This window comes from Monodelphis domestica, chromosome 7 (genome assembly GCF_027887165.1).
Source record: "Monodelphis domestica isolate mMonDom1 chromosome 7, mMonDom1.pri, whole genome shotgun sequence".
Lineage (NCBI taxonomy): Eukaryota > Metazoa > Chordata > Mammalia > Didelphimorphia > Didelphidae > Monodelphis > Monodelphis domestica.
In genome coordinates, this window is record NC_077233.1 from 232,019,376 (window position 1) to 232,034,258 (window position 14,883).

Here is a 14,883-nt window from a genome sequence, read left to right on the forward strand (position 1 = left end):
ATGTTCATGTCTGTTAATGCTTATCAAGTTCAGATTAATAAAAGAGAAAAAAAATTTAAAAGTGATTAATCCAATCAGATCATTTTACAGATGAAGAAATAGGCAAGTTAGGCAATTTTTCCAAGGTCACACAGGGAGTAAGCATTAGAGGCAATATTTAAACCCAGTATGTAGGCACGTTCATAGTGACCTGTTACATATAGTTTTAGACCTAGAAGGGCCCTTAGAGGTTAAATATTCAAGACCCTTCCTTTATCAGATGAAGAAACTAAGGATCACAATTATTAAGTAATTTATCCCAAAGTTAAAGGCAGTTTCAGAAGCATTAGAGATTCAAACCCATGTTCCCTGACCCCAAATCCGGCACTGTTTTCCACTATCTCATAGTGCCTCTGTGCAGCTCAGATACATGCTTAGTTTTATCAATAGCTGAGAACTTGGTTACTTTGCCACTTGGGGAGTCAGAGCTAGAAAAAGTTGGTCTGGTCCAAGTCTGTTTGTTTCCATTCTCTAGACACTATTTGATCATCCAATCCAGGTTTACTGGTAAAAGGGATCTTTGGAAACCATCTCAGGAACCAAATCCCTTTGTCCACCAGGAGGTGGTGGTGTCTATCCATTCAATTCCGACAAGTTCAGGGAATTGTTCAATGAAAACTCTGCCAAGAATCTTTTTCCTTATTAAAAAAAAAAAAAGTAGTAAGTGTAAATGTATATATGTAGATGAAGAGGTGTGTGTGTGTTGTGCATATACTGCACCTATTCAGGAACAAGCTTCATATGCTGGGATAGACTATTTAACCAGTTCTTTGACCCTAAACTGTCACCCCTTTCCCAGCTTCAATTTCTTTATTTGCAAAATGGGGGGGGAGGGCGGTTTGGGGGGTTGGATTTGATAACCTCTTAAGGTTTCTTACAACTCTAACTACATGATCCTAAATATTTCTCACTACTTAAAATAAGTAAAAGGGCAGGAGGTGACGGAAAGAAAACTACTTAAAAGAGAGAGAACTAGCAGCTTACCTAGTCAAAACCCCTCTGTTTATAAATGAAAGAACTGAGATCTCCTGAGGAATGAAAGCCCTCACCTTTCCCAACTTTCCCACAAAAGCTAACCCCAGACTCTTCCCCACTGCAAGTATTAATGCCTTTCTCTTTGAGACTAACTAAATATCTAGTTATTTACATATCGTCTTCCCAATAGAATGTAAGTTCTCTGAGGGCAGGGGCTACTTTTACCTTTCGTTCTGTAAGACTTAGCACATTAATAAATGCTTTTTGGTCGATTGATTGGAGAAGAGGATCTCCCCCTCATTCAACAGGTTATTCGAAACCTTTAAACAGCTGGAAAAGAAACCCCCAAATATGCATTTTATACCCCTAAAAATCTGCCTTGTGGGTAGCAGGAGGAGGCTCAGAACAAAGCTTTGATGCCAGTTTCTGATGTGAAAAAAAGGTTATTATCTCTGGACCCATACGCACCCTCTTTTGGGGGCTCCCTCTCCCATCCTTTTGGTCACTGAGCAAAAACATCTCGCGGCCCCTGGCTTTCTCCTCACAGGTCAATCAGTGCTTTCCTCAGTTGTACTGCATTCGTTTAGGACAAGAGAATCTTAGATTTCTGTAGCTACAAGGGATTACAAATCATCCAACCTATCCCCATTGCCTTCAAACAGATGAACGAAAGTTGGAACTATCGCACCCGGAAAGCCCTCTAACAATCTCCTTTCCCTTAGGGCTCCTGTCACCGAGGGTGAGGTGCGGATGGGTATTAGAGCAGTGAAGTCTCAGGGGACCTGGTCTCAAGTCCTTCTTCTGACGCTCAAGACCTGTGTGATCTTGGGCAAGACAGATTCCTCCTTCGTGAAAAGGGAGGTGGGGGACCGAGGAGGTGGAGTACGAGCGGTCCTGGTCTCTAAGGTTCCTCCAAATTGCACATCTAAGGTCCCGTGGACACGTATCTGAGTTATGAGCGTTCAGTGCTTTGTGTAATTCATTCAGATTGTTTTCTCAGTCAATAAATCGTATGGCTAAGTGTATTCACACACGGAGAGGTGTACTATGTGCCCCCACAAGCGTGTTGGAGGGGGTTGGAGGGGAGAGTGCATTTGTGGGTCGTTGTCCTCTGCGTGTGCCCGTGCGCCGGGAGACCTATATGAGCACCCTTTGTGTGTGTCGGTGCCTGTGAGGATGGCGGTTCACGTGCCGAGTGCACACTAGGGGCGGCAGGAGCACGGTGGGGGGAGGGGGTCAGGGAGTTTGCAGCTTCATTAGGCTTCGGGGAACCAGCGGATTGCACTGGAGAGGAGAACGGGCGGGAGGGGGAAGGGGCGGCCGTGGGGGTGGAGCTGGGGCTGTGCGAGAGCCAGTGAGCGAGCTGGGCTCGGGGCCCGCGGGACTGAGCTGGGAGGGAGGACCGAGGAGTGGGGGCTAGGCTGGGTGCAGGGAGGGGACAGAGCTGACGGCGAAATCCGGGACCGCCGCTGGAACTGTAGTCAGAGCCGGAGCCGGAGCCGGAGCCAGAGCCAGACCCAGAGCCGGTCCGGGCGGCAGAAGCGGCAACAGGGCGCAGGGGGGCCGTGCGCGGCAATGCAGTGAGAGCATCTAGGGGAGCAGGAGCCGGGACTAGGGGGTGGGGGGAGGGGAGGGGAACGGGGGACCGCTCTGCAGAAATGTGACTTCGGTGGCAGCTGCGAAAGAAGCGGGAGAGTCCGTCCGGCTGTGGGGCCGCCGGTGCGGGTGAGTGCCTCGCGGCTACCTAGAAGGGGCTCAGCCCAGGCGGGAAGAGAGGGGTTCGGGGGGAGGGGGACTCTCCAGGCCCCAGACAAACTTTTAACCAGCGGGAAGAGCTCTATGCAGCGTCTCCCATGCTGAAGGGTGTTCATATCCCTGTGCGGTCCATAGCCCGCCGCAGGGACTGAGTGAGCAAAGCTGGGGTGCGAGCGTAATTATTGGGGAGCAGGGAGAAGGCCCCAGTGCAGTAGTGTCCGGAGAGGAGCCGCAGAGGGCGGAGCGGGGCCAGATTTGGGGGGTGATCATATTTGGAAAGGCGGGGGAGGGTCTGGGCGTAAAGGGTAAGGGTGCTCCCGTAGAGGAATTAGAGCAGGGTTCAGTTTTTTGAAGGTCTAGGAAGACAATCGGGTAGCTTCTCCTTGGCCCTCAAAAGGAGAGGCAGCCCTGATCCTCACTGGAAACCAGTGCTTGGCCCGCACCTGCAGAAGGAAGGTTGTTGCGGGACGTGCTCCGCACTGTCCGGGAGGGAGGCACTGCGGACTGGAGACAAGTGGAGCGACTGAGGCCATAGAACAGCTAGAAATCGGGACTGGAACGGACTAATGCAGAATTGGAGTAGAAAGGGGGGAGAAGCGGAACTGGAGGCTTTCGGGACTGTCTTGATTAAAAGAGCACCTTGGGGGATGTATCTAGGAGAGTACTGAGGCGCTTATAATGAGACTGCAGCCTACAACCCTAGGCCCTGGGGGGGGGGGGTGTTAGTGGCAGGTTGCCAGAGCCCGGCAATTCTTGGGGTTCGAAATGGAGAGAACCAGATACGTGGGGTTGGCTTCTCAGCTTTTTTTTTTCCTTCCCCCTCTCCTGATAACCTAAAGAAGAGAATGTTTAGTTGAAAGAGGGAGGTGGGGGGAGAGTAGGGAGAGAGTGAGAGAAAGAGCCAGAGCTGAGTGGAGGTCATTGAATACAATAGTACATCTGGTTGAAGAATACTGTGGCTGGGAAATGTTTGCCTGCCATGAAGAAAGGTCAGGACCTTTATGGGGGAGGGGGGCAGTTCTAGTCTACCTCTGAGCTCCTCAAAAAACCCTGCTCTTTTGTTGGATTGTTGACCTTAGGGACCCCCACCAACCCCTGCCAAGTCAACTCTGTGTCCTTGTTCAGCTCCCCAGGCTTGGGTTGGGGGAAGATATGTGGGCCAGAGTCCAATGTAACTTCCCTCCTCCCCACTCCAGCTCCTTAAAGTTCCCTTAACTGCCTCTTAACCAAACCTGTCAGGATAGCAGAGATTCTCTTTGGATGGACCCGTGAGGTCCTTTGAGTCCTCCATGTCGCCATCTCCTTCCTTACCATCTCTTTGGGGAGCTGGCTCCTCTGAGAAGAATAAACCCAGAATTGACCAACCAATATTGTCTGCTTACATTTTGCATCCAGGCTTTGACCTGGACTGGAGGTCTGGGAGAATCCCTAGAAATGATATCTCTGAAACCTAGAGGAAATTTGCCTCCCAGCCACAGAGCACAAAATTCCAACTATCTTTAGACCAGAGCAAAGTATCAGGTTTAAAGAGCTGGTTTTTCTATTTGAGATCTTCGAGATCATACCTTAGTCAGTCCAACCCCATCGTTTAGAAGCCCTGAGGCTCTTGAGAAGTTTAATGATGCCCAAGGTCACCGGGATACGGAGTAGCTGAGCCAGGGTTTGATTCCATGGCCCTGGGACTCTAAATTCCATTCTATTTTCATAATACTAAATGAGTTAGTTCACTAAGTGTGCTTTGGGATGGAAGAGGCAAGGTAGTCTCACTCAGGCCTTGGATTATCTAGAGAGGGGCACAGAAATGAGAAAACAACCATACATGTGAGTTCTAATCAGCTCCCTACCTAAGAAGACCTTCCCTTCAATAAATATTTATTAGGTAGACTATGAGGAATAGTGGATAGAGCTAAAAAAAAGAGCTTCCTAAGACACTGGCTGTGTGATCCTGGGCAAAACACTTAACCTTTCTGGTCCATAGGCAACTGAACTTGACCCATGAGGGGAGGGGAGACAGTAAGGAGTCTGAAGGGAATTTTAAAAAATGGTGGGGATGTGTTAGAGAACTAGGGAGGGGGATTCTCTGTATTTAACTGGAGGTAGTCAACTAGTATGCTGAGTGACACAAATTTGAGTCTTATTATTGAGTCAACAATCCTTGACCAATTTTGTATTGGAACCGCTGTGCGAATTGTTCTTCCTCTCTATTCTTTGCCTTGGGGCTTAAATCAGAAGGGAAGATCCTGTGTGCTGGGGCCAGATGGAACGCTGGATGCCCAGGCGGAAGAGTAGGACCGCACTGACAGGGGAAGTCAGAGGGAAGGGGAGGGGGAGGGGGAGGGGGAGGGCGGAGAAAGAAATATCAGCACTTTGAGGCACAGATGTTCAAAAGTGTTTCAAAAACGACATGCTAGAGATTGCGAGGAATTTTCCATCCCTTGGCAGGCTATTATTACATAAAAGGAGGATGTATTTTCTGCACGTTGTCCCATGTTCCTCCCTCTGCTAAGCTCCCGGAGAGTCCGATTTACTTCAAATCAGGGGCTCTAATTTACTTCCCATCAAGGAAGTGAGAGAGGTGGATACTGGGTATGTACTGGCTCCTCATCAATCCTGCCAATGGCTCTGGGGTCTGGATGGGCTTAACGTCCGTCATCTGAGGAGGTGCTCGGTAGGCACTGATGGCCGATGATGAAGCCCCAGTGCTTTGAGAACTTCAGACTCTCGCCCTCCCAAAGCGTGCCCCTTGAGTAGTAGAGATGGCCGGACCCCCGCTTGTTCTTTGGAACAAATGAGTGTCTCCTCCCTGCACTCTCTGATTTCAGAACTGCAGTTCAAAATTGGTGAGAATTTTCTCCATCCCAACCTAGGCAAGCCAGCCAGCCCGGAATGGAGGGTTCTGGAATATCATTTGCATTTAAATGATTGCTTTTATTTACAGGCTTGAGGCTGTTTTGCATATTCATGGTACACTCTCACAACTGTATTTACATACCGAAAGGGATTTCTTGGGTGCTAAATCTAGCAGTTTGTGTAGGTTAGGCTTCGCCGAGGTTGGAGATAAATTGGTTGTGAGGAAGCTAAGAAATGAATGGTAGGAAAGGGTGTAACTAATTCTCCCGATGATTCAGCTCAGCTATTTGTGCCCTGAAGTCTTTTGCTGACTGTTATCAACACTGACAAGTAAAGGCTAAAACCACAGGACTGATGTGATAAATGAAAACACTGGGCACTCGAGGAGAGCTCCATCTTAACTCTTTGTTCTATCTGGATAGCTGGGGCTTGGGGCTGGGGGGTTGGGAAGCTCACCATTCCTCTAAAGAGTTCAGCCAAGTCAAGTCAACAGGCATTTATTAAACACCCATTAATATGCCGGGAACTGGGCTAAGTGCTGGGGATCCAGAGAAGGCCAAAGACAGCCTCTGCTCTCCTGGAGTTCAGGCAGCACACTTGCTACCTACTGTAGAGGATAAAATGGAGATGACCTCAGAGGGAAGGCACTAGCACCAAAGGGGATCCAGGAAAGACTTCTTACAGAAGGCAGGACCCTACCTGAAACAAAACTGGAGTCTTGTTTTTGTTTTTGTCTTTCTTGGGTTTTTGACTTCCTTGTATCTCCAGCACGATTATAGATGTGGAGCTGGAAGGACCTTGGAGAGCATTTTATATATGGGGAAACTGAACTGAGAGAATTTAAGTGACTTGCCCAAGGTCATGCAGCTAGTGTTTTAGATAGGAGTCCAGACTCCACTGACTCCAAGAACAGTGCCAGACATAAAGGAAACCCTTAACAAATACTGAATGAAAGATTTTTGTTGTTTGTTGTTTAGTGATGTCCAACTCTGTGACTCCAGTAGCATACCCATACAAGAAAACCGGGGGGTTTTCTTTCTTTTTTTTTTTAAACATTATTTTATTTGGTCGTTTTCATACATTATTCATTGCAAACCAAGATCGTTTTCTTTTCCTCCCCTCCCCCCCGCCCCCCCCCCCCTCTCCCATAGCTGACGCATGATTCCACTGGTTATCACATGTGTTCTTGACTCGAACCCATTTCCCTGTTGTTGGAATTTGCATTATAGTGTTCATTTAGAGTCTCTCCTCAGTCTTTTCTCCTCCAACCCTGTAGTCAAGCAGTTGTTTTTCATCGGTGTTTTTACTCCCACAGTTTATCCTCTGCTTGTGGGTAGTATTATATATATATATATATATATATATATATATATATATATTTTTAGATCCCTGCAGATTGTTCAGGGAAATTGCATTGATACTAATGGAGAAGTCCATTACGTTCGATTATACCACAGTGTATCAGTCTCTGTGTACAATGTTCTCCTGGTTCTGCTCCTTTCACTCTGCATCACTTCCTGGAGGTTGTTCCAGTCTCCATGGAATTCCTCCACTTTATTATTCCTTTGAGCACAATAGTATTCCATGGGGGGGGGGGGTTCTTGTTGGGAATATTGATGTGATTTGCCATTTCCTTCTCCTGTGGATTAAGGCAAACAGAGATTAAGGGACTTGCCCAGAGTTGCACAGCTAATAAGTGCCTGAGGCTGGAATTGAATTTAGGTCTTCCTAAATCTAGGCCCAGTACTCTATCCACTTAGCCACCTAGCTTCCTCTAGGCCTAAAATATTCCCTTTTTGAATGAGACTGAGCCTGTCTAGTCTGAATTGTATTATACTTACCACAGACTTGGATTTTAGCATTTGCATTCATTCATTGACTAGCTGGGAGACCAGTAGTCTTTTACCTTCAGTTTCCTAGCAATCAGTAATCAAGAAATATTTATTAAGTAAACATGTCAGGTATGGACACCCTGGATACAAAAAAGAAGCAAAAGACAGTCCCTGATTTCAAGAAGCTTACCCTCTAAAGATACCAGCCTTCCCTTCCTGACTGATCAAAATGGGAGGACTCTGAAACCTTTTAAGCACTCTAGAGATTTAGAGAATTGTTATCTCTTATTGTTAAACGTGTTGAAGCTTAACAAAGGGCCTAGAAGCTCACTTTTCCATTGTTAAAATTGTGGTTTCTCACCTCTTAAAAAATGGGTCTTTTTCTAAATTAGAACAGAAATTCCTGGTCCCAGAAGGACACATGGGTGAACTGGGAACTGTAGCTGTTTTGCTCCAAGTGAAGAATTCATCATCAGCCTCCTGGGGGGAGCCTCTCTGTAGACAGCACTTCATTAGCTTGAGCCAATTTCACTACTGAGAGAAAAGGGAGCCTGGTATATAGACATTTAATCTGCCTCTACTACTTGTTTCTTAAGAGAAAGCCAGGTTCTGATTTCTGCTACTGTTATTCTAGGTGGTTTGATCTAGATCAAGGGTTCTTAGCCTTGTTTTGTGACATAGACCCTTTTGGCAGTCGGTAAAGCACACAGGACCCTTTGTTAGAATAACATTGTTAAATATTGAAAGAAATGCACACTTTCAGTTAGAGGTTATGGAAAGTAAAGATGTCATTTTTTCCCTGTCCAAATTCATGGACCCCCAAAAAAATCTAGCAATGAACCTTTCATGAACCACTGGTTAAGAACCCCTGTGCTAGAGGTGATGCCACGGGTTATCCTAGCATGCTATATATCTATATGGATATAGACATAACTGTGTCTTCAGTGTGAAGAGAGCTTTGAAGTCATCAGTGTATTAAGTTTATAAAGCCCAAGCTGGAAAAAAGATTCAAAGACCATCTTGTTCTTATCTTGTTGGTATCGGTCAGTCATTTCCAACTTTTTGTGATCCCATGCCCCAAAACTATCCATGGTTTTCTTGACAAGGATGCTAAAGTGGTTTGCCATTTCCTTCTCCAGTGGTTCCTTTTGTCAGGCAGTCAGGTTAAATGACTTGCCCAGGATCACACAGCTAGTTTCTAAGGCTGGATTTGAACTCAGGTCTTCCTGACTCCAAGCTAGCATTCTATCCACTAAGCCATCCAGCTGCCTCTGCAGATAGGAGTTAAGTGACTTGCCCAAGGTCACACAGCTAAGACATATGTAGCTGGATTTTAACTCGGATCTTCCTGACTCCAGGCTCAGTGTTCTTAACCACTGAACCACAGCTCCCTCTACAGTTCTTATTTTAGAAGGAGGAAAATTAAAACCTTGGGAAATTATGCCATGTTCCAAGGGTTCAAACCTAGTTCAAACAGGTTCAAACAGGTAGTAAGCATTGGAGATGGTATTTGAACTTAGGTCCTCTGACTCCAGATCCGAGCTCTTTTCATCGTGCACCTTAAAAGAACATTGGAGTTAGAGTTAGAGAAGCTGAGTTTGAATCCTGGTGTGTCCACACTCGTTTAGGAACCTTGGGCAGTTTACTCAGTATTAGTTTCAATTTTGCCCTCTGCAAAATGGGGATAAAATAATATCTGTGCCTTATAGGATTGTTATCCCTCGAAATGCTATGGAACTTTAGTTAATCTGGGCTGAGCACAGTCCCTGGCACATAGGTACTTAATAAATATTCCTCACCCTCCTCGAGGGGCTCCCATCACCATCACCAATGTTGATACTTCAGCAAAGGCGAAGGTACCTCATCATTGCCTACCTATCCTTATTTTCAGTGTTCTAAGATGCCCCAAATGGAAGATCATCTTATTTCCAACCTTCTGCTGAGACTGTATTAGTCACTCTAGTTCTCCTAAATCTGGGGGTGTTCATCTTTTTGTGTCCTCGACCCCCTCTGGCAGCCTGGTAAAGCCCATAGAGCCCTTCTTAGAAGAGTGGTTTTTAAATTCACAAAACACACGGGATTACAAAGAAAGCCAGTGATATTGAAATAGAGCTAAAAACACATTTGGTTTTGTAGTTGACAATTCCCAGGTTAAGAACCCCTCGCTTTAAAGGGATCTTCTATTTTTATTGGTGATTCCTCTTTTGCTTCATAATAAGACGAAGGATTGGAAACAAGAGATGGACTGACAGCCCAATGGGTTATCCATGTAACACCATCACCATGGTAACTGGCCGGTCTAGAAGAGCTCAGTCACATGAGGGTTACATGACATGAATGAAATATACTATGTGTGTATGGAAGGGTGGGGGTGGAGAAAATGGAAATGACAGAACCTCCAAACTGGTAGCATTTGCAGAGCCAGCAGGCAACAAAGGTTGTTGTCCTGAAGCCATCCATCGTGCTCAGAGGCATCATTTGGGTGTCTCCACAGGGCAGTTAAAGGAGCCCTCTTCTGAAGGATTGTTTACTGCATTTCTTTCAAGCTCACTGAACCACAGCTCACAAGAAAATTGAGTTCTCTCGTGCGTGACCTATCGCTTAATTGTGGACCTTCCTTTCCAGTGTGTGTGGTTAAATCAGGATGCTTGAAACAGCCTCAGCTCAGTTCCAGTGTCTAGGAGTTTAGGTCATACCAAAGGTAATGAATATATTAGCCTGATTTTCCATATTAATGGATTACACTTCTTGAAGCTGTATCGGAATACTCGGTTTTATTGCTTTGTAGTTTTTTCCATCACCCCCTACAATGGGCTGCCATTGGGCTAACTCCAAACCCCTGCTCGGCCCATGAATGTGGGGATTTAGAAGAGCTGGGGATGGGGGGAGTGGGGGAGGGACCCTTGTCTCTTTCCCTCATTTCAGGACGGGCCTTCTACCGAAGGAGGCTATAATTTACACTGTCTCCTGACTTGATTTTCCAACCCTTGATCTTCAAGACTCTTTCATGGGTGGGTGGCTGTTCTGATTATTAGTAATGATACTATAGAATTTGGTTGTTCAAACAATAATAATAACTATCATTTGTAGAGCACTTTAAAATGTGCGAAATGTTTCACATACATTGTTATCTCATTTAAGCCTCACAGACAACCCTGTTACTATCCCTATTTTATGGATGAAGACACTGAGGCTCTCAGAGATGATTTGCCCAACAGCACAGAGCAATTACATGTCAAAGGCAGGGGCAGAACTTAGATCTTTGGGGTCTCCCAAATCCATTAGTCCACTACTTAGATTCTTGTACTGGTTCTGCCAATGATACTGGCTCTGGCACCTGGAACAAGTCACTTCCTCTCTGGGCCACAGTTTCTTCATCTGCAAAGTGGGAAGCATGTCACCAGCCCTCCCTTATTGGTTAGTATGAGGTCCAGAATTAAACCTCGGGGTTTAATTCTAGTTAGGTGGCTCAGTGGATCGAGAGCCAGGATGAGAGACGCGAGGTGGTGGATTCAAATCTGACCTCAGGTACTTACCTCTCTTCTGCCTTGGAATCCAATACACAGTACTGATTATAGGACAAATGGTAGGGGTTTTAAAAAAGATTTAAACATAAGACATCTTTACAGAATTGGACCTTTCTGACTTGGAGCAGCTCTGCAACTCAGTTCAGTCCTCTGCTCATGGGGACAACAAAAATGTGAACTTCTTAATGTAGTGGAAAGAGCATGAGACTCAGGGTCGCAAGATATAGTACTGTAGACTTAGAGCTGGAAAGGACTTTAGAGATGATTTGGTGGAAATTTCTCATGTTATAGATGAGGAAAGTGAGTCTAAGGGAAGGGAAGTGACTATCACACAGATAGTGAGCAACAGAGATAAGATTTGAAACCAGATCCTCTGACTCAGAACCAAAGCAGCAAGGTATAATAAAAAAAGAATTGAAATAAGAGAACCTGGATTCAAATCTGTACATTAAGTCATTTTTCATTGTCTAACACTCCATGACCCCATTTGGAGTTTCCTTGGCAGCCATACTGAAGAAGTTTGACTTTTCCTTCTTCAGCTCATTTGACAGATGAGGAAACTGAGACAGGGTTAAGTGTCTTGTCCAAGGTCACACAGCTAGTGTGTTTCTGAAGCTAAATTTAAACTCATGAAGTTGAGTCTTCCTGACTTGAGGGCTAGCGTTCTATCCATTGGGCCACCTAGCCCCAGGATTCAAAACTCCTTTTTAGTCATTATGTGACCTTGAGCAAATACCTTCACTTCTGGGTCTCAGTTTCCCCATCTGTAAAATGAAAGGTTGATACTAGATGGTCTCAAAGATCCCTTCCATCTCCATCTATGACCCAGTGGTCCTTATTTTACCGAGAAGTCACCTGAGGTTCAGAATGGCCTAGGTTCTCTGACTCAAGTCACTGTTCTTTATAACCTATTCCGTGTTTTGGGCTCCAATACCTCCTAGGCTTCTGACCTCCTGAACTTCACTTTCTTCATGTCTGAAATGGGGAAAGCATCCTGCCTAATGTACATTTTTAGTGAGGATCGATCCAACAAGATGATGTAGGTGACAGTGATTTGTACTGTCCCCATTTGTACTGTCCCCAACTGTACCCATATAAGTGTTATTATGGATAAACCAAAACAACAGATAACTTTTCAAAAATAATCAGTAGTTGCAACTTCCTACCTCATCCAACTTTTATACTTATGGTTGTAGCGAATAACAGTGTATTAACAGACTTTTATCTTGTTCTTTTTACTTTTGCCAGAACGATAGGGAAAGAATACAAGGTAAATGACAGGTTTACTTTGTAGCATTTTGTCTATATGGGCATTGTGCGTTTTGCTTACTTTGATTAAATGTATTTCCTGGGGCTAAGAGTGAGCTTGGGAGGTACATTGTATCTGTGGCGGCAGCAGGTCCACCATTCATCTTCATCATCATCTTCATCAATCATCAGAGCTAGCGCTTACTTTGTGCCAGGCACTGGGCAGTTATTAGAATAATGACCTCATTTGATCCTTACAGCAACCCCCAGGAAGTAGAAGCTATTGTTATCCCCTTTTTACAGTTGAGGAAACGGAGGCAAACAGGTTAAGTGACTTAGTCATGCAATTAGTAAGGAACTAAGGCAACATTTGAACTCCTGTCTCCTAGCTTCTAAGTCTGGCCTCTGCCACTTGGCTGCTGAGTGCCTCAGAGTGGGCACTGGGCATTTCTCTTAGGAGCAGCAGTCCAGAGAATTGACTGCCCCTGGTGGCATTGTGGTGCTGTGAAAACAGGACTTGGGTACAGGAACCCCTTAATGGTACTGCTTTCCTCTTGATGGATTATACCTAATTTAGCCTATGTGTATAGTTTGTTTCTACATAGTTGTGTGGACATTGTCTCCTCGTTTCTATTGTGACCTCCTTTTCAAGGAGAGTCTTAAGCCTTTCTAGCTCTAGTTTTTAACACAGAACTAGTATATGATAGGTGCCTAATAAATGTTTATTAACTGACTTATTCAACTACTTTGTGTAGCTTCAGGCAAGCCACTTTAATCCTTCTTAAACTTATTGTTCCTTTCTTGTCCCACTCTTCATAGCCCCATTTGGAGTTTTCTTGGCAGAGGTACTTCTCCAATCCATTTTACAAATGAGGAAACTGAGGCAAACAGATTTAAGTGACTTTGCCTAGGGTCCCACAGCTAGTAAGTGTCTGGGGCCAGGTTTAAACTCAGGTCTTCTTGACTCCAGGCCCCACAATGTTCTGTCCTCTAAGTCATCTAGCTGCCTTTTTAAAATTTCGTTTCCTCTTTAAAATGAGGATCTTAGGGGGCAGCTGGGTTGCTCAGTGGATAGAGAGCCAGACCTAGAGACAGAAGGTCCTAGGTGCAAGTCTGGCCTCAGACACTTCCCAGCTGTGTGACCCTGAGCAAGTCACTTAACCCCCATTGCCCAGCCTATTCTGCGTTGGAGCCAATACACAGTATTGATTCTAAGACAGAAAGTAAGGGTTTTAAAATAAATAAAATAAAATGAGGGTCTTAGGGAAAGAACATGAATCTTGTAACCATGGGAAAATATTCTAAATTAACTAATTAAATAAAAATTTCCAAAAAACAAAATAAAATGAGGGTCTTGCATTAGATAATCCCTCTAGATCTCCCTTTTAACTTCACCTCTTGTATACCTATGAGTCCATCACTTAGGATAGCTTGGTTAGGGATGGTGCAAAGCCTGGGGGAGCTGCAGCAACCCCCTTCACCTCAGGGGTCTCTTTCTCCCCCCAGCCTTATCTCCTGATTGTGGATGGATCTTTGGGTCTTAGATATTAAAGCTCCATCTGTGCCCACCTATTTTCTAGGTATGTAGAGTGAGCTCCTTAACCTTTCTTGGCCTGGGTCCTTTGTTTGGCCTTTCCAACCATGCTTAGCAAATGGATTTACTCAATACCTTTTCCCTCCAGCCTGCCTCAAATGGCCTTTGTTATGGGCTATTCTTGGCTGGACTTGAGGGATCTTGGTGGAAGAGGGAAGCCCTAGGGGCACGATAAATATAGTTTTGGACCCTATTTAGGAAAGTTCCAGAAAAGAGGAAGTTTCTGTGCTCGGTGTGAGGCAGGCAGAGAGCAAAGCCACTTGGCAGGACACTCCTGTCTCCAAATAACCTGAGAGGTCTGATAGAGATGTTCATTTAGCTCAGTGGCTGACTGGAATGCCAGAAGAGAGGGTGAGCTTTGAAACCAGAGGAGGGGAGAATGTGGACCAACAGGTGCCAAATGCTCTGAGTCCCAGCAGCTGGGGGGGATTTCTCCAGCACATCTTAGCCCAGAATCATAGTATAGGATCTCATTTTTATCCACCCAACAACCCTGAAGGAGTGGTGGTTGCTGCTATTCTTATTTCATTTTCTAGATGAGGAAACTGAGGTAGGCAAGCTTAAATGACTCACCCAATGTATCTGAGGACAGATTTGAACTTGAACTCGGGTCTTCCTGCCTCCAGGTCCAGCACTATCCACTATGCCAAATAGCTGCCCTCTCTAGCATGTAAGGAGATGGTCATCACTCCAACTCCTCATCTGGACTCTTCCAGGCCTGTGATTTCATTGGTATACAAAATCCTAGTGAGCAAACTCCCTCTTCCAGTTACTATACCATAGTAGCTCAGTGTGTGCTCTGCAATTTATAAACTTAAATACCTAGCACGCTAAGAAATAAAGAAACTTTTTCTGGGGTTGGGGTACCATCAGCCCATGTCAGAGGCAGCACCTGCTTCTTTGTGGTTCTGACACCAAATCTCCGCCTACTGTGCCACACCACCTCTATGGAAAAGTGATACTGCCAGGGCAACAAGGTTTCTCAGTGGTTAGAGAGCCAGGTATAGAAACAGGAGATCTTTAGTTCAGATCTGGTCTCAGATACGTCCAAGCTGTGTGACCC

General features: G+C 45.3%; 1 protein-coding gene across 1 annotated transcript in view; it reads left to right on the plus strand.

Annotated features, from left to right (window-relative positions):
* Window positions 1-2,269: 2,269 nt before the first annotated feature.
* The window catches only part of LOC130455629 (G-protein coupled receptor family C group 5 member B-like), a 28,599-nt gene continuing 15,985 nt past the window's right edge, over window positions 2,270-14,883 (plus strand). The window contains exon 1 of the mRNA XM_056806565.1: window positions 2,270-2,739. The gene's annotated coding sequence lies outside the window, so the exon portion shown is untranslated. The remainder of the gene's footprint in view (window positions 2,740-14,883) is intronic.